This window comes from Cyanistes caeruleus, chromosome 20 (genome assembly GCF_971803275.1).
Source record: "Cyanistes caeruleus chromosome 20, bCyaCae1.hap1.1, whole genome shotgun sequence".
Lineage (NCBI taxonomy): Eukaryota > Metazoa > Chordata > Aves > Passeriformes > Paridae > Cyanistes > Cyanistes caeruleus.
The window spans coordinates 10857834-10863018 of NC_141720.1; the positions used below are offsets into that span (position 1 = coordinate 10857834).

Genomic DNA, 5185 nt, shown 5'->3' on the forward strand with positions numbered 1-5185 from the left:
TAGTGTTATGTAAGTGAGCATTGCGCTCCACTAATTAGTCTTATATTTTGTAATTTTCAGGCCTTATGCCTAAAGTCATTCCAACTTTATCCATCTCAAGGTCGATTTTGTCTAAGGACATTCCTTATCTCAAAACTACATCCTGTACCTTAACTTTAACATGTAACATCTGTAGGGGGGGTACATCTGCCTTGTGACACCAATTCCCTTGATTGCTCCTAATAATAACTTTCCAAACAGTTACAATTTAGTTAGCACAAATCATTGCCATTTATTACAGAAGGGTGTGAAAACAGGAGCATTGTTTGGTGTGGCCTCCTCTCTGCCTTTCACACCTTTCAGCGCTTTGACGCAGCCAAGAGCTTTTTCCAAGAGTGCAATGAAGCAGCTGCTCCTGCTCCCAGCTCTGGCTCTTCCCAGTCTCTGACCCTGCCTTGTTTTGGCCCTCTTCCTGTGCCCTCTGTTCCCCCAGGGCCCTGCCCCAGACTGAGGGATCAGATCCAGGCACTGCTGCTGCTCCCTCGGGACCAGCCCCAGTTTGGTTGTTGCTGGCAGTGCCAGCAGAAGCTGTGGCTGGAGCAGCAGGTGCTGACAGTGGCCCAAGGTCTGGGGCTGGAGGGGTCCCAGGGCTGGGGCTGGGAGGGAGCTGCCCCTTGTTCTCCCTCTGCCTCACACAGAGCTGGGCCGGGCACAAGTGGGGCAGCAGAGCCAACAGGGAGCCTGCGAGTCTCTTCCAGCCGTGCCTGCTCAGAGTTTGGCCTTGGAGCTTCAGGTGGACAAAGGCAGCTGCTCTGGTCCCTCTGCGTGTGCCCGTGTTCAGCACTGCTGCTCCATCAGTCTGTGCCCAGCAACGGGGAAAAGCCTCAGCCCTGCAGGGCGGGGAGCTGCCGGGCTCTGCCTGAGCAGCTCAGCCAGTGCGAAGGGAGCTGCTCCACACGGGAACCAGAGCAAAGGGCATGCCTTTTCCAGGACATGTTTTCTGTAGAAAAACAAACAAACAAACAAACAAACACGAAAAAACCATGAAAGATAAACATTACTCGCAAATGTGTAGTGAAAAATCTTCTATAACTCTGGAATAAGAAAGAGGTAACTGATCCTTTGAAAAAGAGAACTCAGCTTTGATTTTAGTTCCTTAGTTTGTACATGTGCTAGTGGAAAGGATCCATTAGCTGCCTTCCTTTACAGATTTGATGTATGTTTTCCAATATTAAGATATTTTACACTGCAGTTAAAGGAATAGGAAATACATGTTCTTCATGACTGTGTCTTGAGTGTCAAAATTTTGCAGTTTGAAACTTGGACCTAAAGCGTTGCAAATGGAAATGATAAATCCCAATGGACTGAGTGAATGCAGCTTTTCCTATGGGATGTGCAGCACTCCAAGGACTTCCTCAGTGGGGCTATGGGTGCTTGGAGCTTTGTCCTGTGCCACTCCAGGATGTCATGAAATGGGACTTCACCTGCCACCAGCCCAGGTCACGCTTTGCCACCAGCCCAGCTCCTTGGACCTTGTGTCCCCAAAGAAGACACAAGGTGTTTCTGCTGCTCCACCCTTTGCACAGATCCACAGAGAGCTGGGATTATCCCAAGTCTCCTGTCTCCATTGTGCCATATTCCTAAAGAACCAGCAGCCCATCCTGACGAATATGGTGAGTTATGTGGATGGTTGTCAGCTCCCTTTCCTGCCTAGAAATCCTGAAACTGCTTCTAAATGCTGTTCCCTTCAGTTCTTGGACACCTACTCACACAGAGCTGGGGAAAAAATCCCCTGGCCATGGCTTACAAGGTGAGTTATACCAAAGTTAGAGCTCTGTGGGAAATCTCTATCCATCCCTATCCTTTTAATATATCTATACATGGGGGTGTGCATGGATGTGTCTTGTATGGAAAGGAAGGAGTGTGCAAACAACATGACTGACACTTTCACCCTCTGTGTTCATTCCATACTCATGGGTACAAAGATATTATGGAAACCTTTGCAAGGACAGACCTTCTGTCCATGGATTCAGAAACATCCTTCAGAGCCCCTGGCACTGACAGACCCTTCTGTCCATGAATTCAGAGACATCCAAGAGCCCCAGGCACCAACAGACATTGCTGCTCTTCAGCCAGTGACAGGATGAGTCCCTGAGCCTGGGGCTTGGCCTTCCTCGTGGTGAGGGGCATCAAGGAAGGCTGCAGTGTGATGGAGATTGTGATGGGCTGGGAACTCACTGGGGGAAAGAAGGGAGCAGTTGTGAAGTAAAAGGCAGGTGGGGGAGAGAACTGTTCAGAGAAGGGCTGAGCTACAGCTTGAGAAAGCTGAAGAATGACATTTGGGGTCATCCCAGATTGATGTCATTTCAGAAGTTATGGAACAAGTTTAATTTTGGGGGGGGTGTCATGTTTTCCTTTGGAGGTGTACACTCTGCAGACTTGAGCTGCATTGCCAAAATGCTCAAGTCTTTGCTGCAGGTCACACCGTTTCTTCTTTGGCTGATCCCGGCCCGGTGCTGAGCCCAGCAGAGCCCTGGCAGAGCCCAGAGCAGCCTCAGCATCCGCAGAGCCCGGCTGCAAGGAGAGAAACCAGAAACCACCCGTCAGCTCAAGGCTCCTGTCCCCTTGTCCCAGCCACCCACGGTGCCCAGGCCATGCTGGCCATGCTCAGCGCTGAGCCCAAAGCTGCCCATCACTGCTGCCTTTGGGAGCAGAGCAGGAGGGCAGGACATGTGCCCAGCCTGCAGCCAGCCACGGCAGATCCAGCCCCTCAGCAGCTGCCCAGAGCGGGATGCTCCTGTGCCCGCTGCCATCTCCCAAAAGCTCTTGTCCCACCCATGCCAAGGAGATGAGGACCCACCTCACACCATCTGCTGCCAGAAGAAAAGCTGGTCCCAAACGATGTCCTCAGCCTTCTCCAAGGGCACGGCCCATCCACACCACGGCTGGTCCCAAGCACTTCCCGATCCAGACTGGACCCCACCTAGAATTCTTCCTTTAGAAAAACAAACAATAAATTAATGAAAATAGGTTACAGACAAATAGGGGAAAGAAGAAAAATGGTAAAAAATCTTATGTCTGTCAAGAGTTTGAGGAAGGCACAACCCCTCCATTCTAGGGAAAAACCCACCCACGGGTGAGGGAAGCCCATGCTTTCTCCCTTCCCCCCTGCACTGTCCCCCAAAATCATGGTGATCCCAAAGCAAAGCAAGGGAGTGGAGCAGCCCAAGCCCTTCCTTGCCTGCACAGCAAAGCAGCCGTGCTCAGGTTCTGGAGTCCCAGCTGTGCTCCTGCCATGGGGGTTTGTTTGTGTTGGGCTGGCTGCCCCAGCCCCAGCCTGGGGCATGGTGGGTGCTGGGGGCTGTTGGCAGGACCAGGAGCCCACTCCCATTTCGTAACCACCCCAGCCCACACCCCCAGCCCTGCCAAAAACCAGCTGGGCAGCCACTGAAGAATCAGTTACATCCACCCCAGCAAAGGGGAAACCTTTGGTTCCCAGACAATGCACAAATCTGGGAGCATCCCCCTGGGTCTGGACTTACCTGAAAATTCTCTGTGGAGCCTGGCTTTCAAGAAGGTGCCAGAATCAAAGTCCATCATCGCCAGCTGCCGCTGGCCAGGTCGAGGAAGAGGTTGTCATCCTTGCTGTTGTCCTCCATGTCCCCAGCAGCAGCAGCAGCAGCCCCACCTGGTGCAGCTTCTCCAGGGGCTCCTTCTTCCCTGGGGTGACACCAGGCTGTCAGGGTTCTGCCCAGGGCCCGGCTGTCACTGAACCAGGACAAGCAAACCAGCTCAGATGGCGGCCACCAGTGCTGGGCAGAGCAGCTGAGCTCCAGCACAAGGGCTGCGTGTTCCCACTCGATGAGCCCTGTGCAGTGACACAGGCAGGACAAAGAAGTCTGGGTTTCTTTGCTTCTGATTGCCCAGGGTATGTGTGAAGCTGTAACTTACCAACTTACCTGCATCACTGTGCCCGTGGCTCTCTCCCTTCTTCTATGGCTGATGAATATCCTGCATCCAGGGATCACAGAACAGGTCTTCTAATGAGGGCCTGTCCAAGTAGTGCAGGGATAAACACCGCCTGATCAGAACTTGGCAATCTGGGGAGAGAAACCACAAACCACTGGTCAATTGGAGAAGGCTCCTGTCTGCTTTGCCCCACTATACCCGTGCCCAGGCCACGCTGGATGTGCTCACAGATGGGCCTAAACTTTCCCATCAATTCTCTGTTTTGGAGGAGAGCAGGAGAGCAGGACATGTGCCACCTCCTCAGCAGCTGCCAGAGCAGGATGCTCACGAGCCCGCTGCTGTCTCCCAACACTGGTGTTCCCCCCGTGCCCAGAGATGAGGATCCACCTTGGGAGAGCCGTTGTGGCAGCGGGAGCTGGGCCCAGCTGATGTTCCAGCCCCTCCTGAAAGGGTGCTTCCCGCAGACCATCTCATGCAGCAGGATGCCCAGGGTCCAGACGGTTGCTGCCTCGCCATAATACCATCTGAAGTTGGTCCATTCCGGGGGTCTGTATGATCGTGTTCCTATGGAATATGGATGGAGCTCATCAGGGGGATGCTGCTGCTCCCAGAGCCTGACCCCAGCATCCCTGGGCATGTGGGGCTGCCCCAGTGGCACACGGGGTGACCTGCTGCCCTCTCGCCAGCACCTGGCACTTGTGTACAAACCCAGGGTTGGAAAAGAAGGCACTGGTGCTGGAAGATGGCAGCAGAAACCCTGGCAAGGCCCGACCATGACAAACAAAGGAAAAACCTGCTCACAGTGCTGGGGAAAAACCATACCCACATCCTCCCTGCTGGCATTGCCCAAAAAATATTATGTACCAAGGCAAAGCAGGGAAGCACAGCAGTCCAAGCCCATTCTCACCTGCACACCAAACCAGCTGGTGCACAGGTCCTGGCTCCCCCTCTCTGCTACCCCCACCCACGGGGGATTTTGTCAGGCTGGCTGCCCCAGCCCCAGCCCCAGTCCTGGGAGAATCCCTGCTGCCACACCCTGGTTGGGCCCTGAGATGTTGGGCCAGGAGATGTTGGGCCAGGAGATGCCGGGACCGGGAGCCTACCCCTGGGTGGGCTCACCTGCAAACTGAGTGTAGGCTGTGTCCTGCAGGTAGGTGCCACAGCCGAAGTCAATCAATTTTGCCTGCCCGGTGTCCAGGTCAACCAAGACGTTCTCCGGTTTTATGTCTCTGTGCAG

General features: G+C 53.8%; 1 long non-coding RNA gene across 1 annotated transcript; it reads right to left on the reverse strand.

The window, feature by feature from the left end:
- Positions 1 to 246: 246 nt before the first annotated feature.
- On the reverse strand, positions 247 to 3747 carry LOC147649750 (uncharacterized). The gene is made up of 3 exons (XR_015278215.1): positions 3522 to 3747; positions 2840 to 2974; positions 247 to 2553 (listed from the first exon to the last, which is right to left on the reverse strand). It is a non-coding gene; the product is annotated as an uncharacterized LOC147649750 (long non-coding RNA).
- Between the last annotated feature and the right edge of the window lie 1438 nt (positions 3748 to 5185).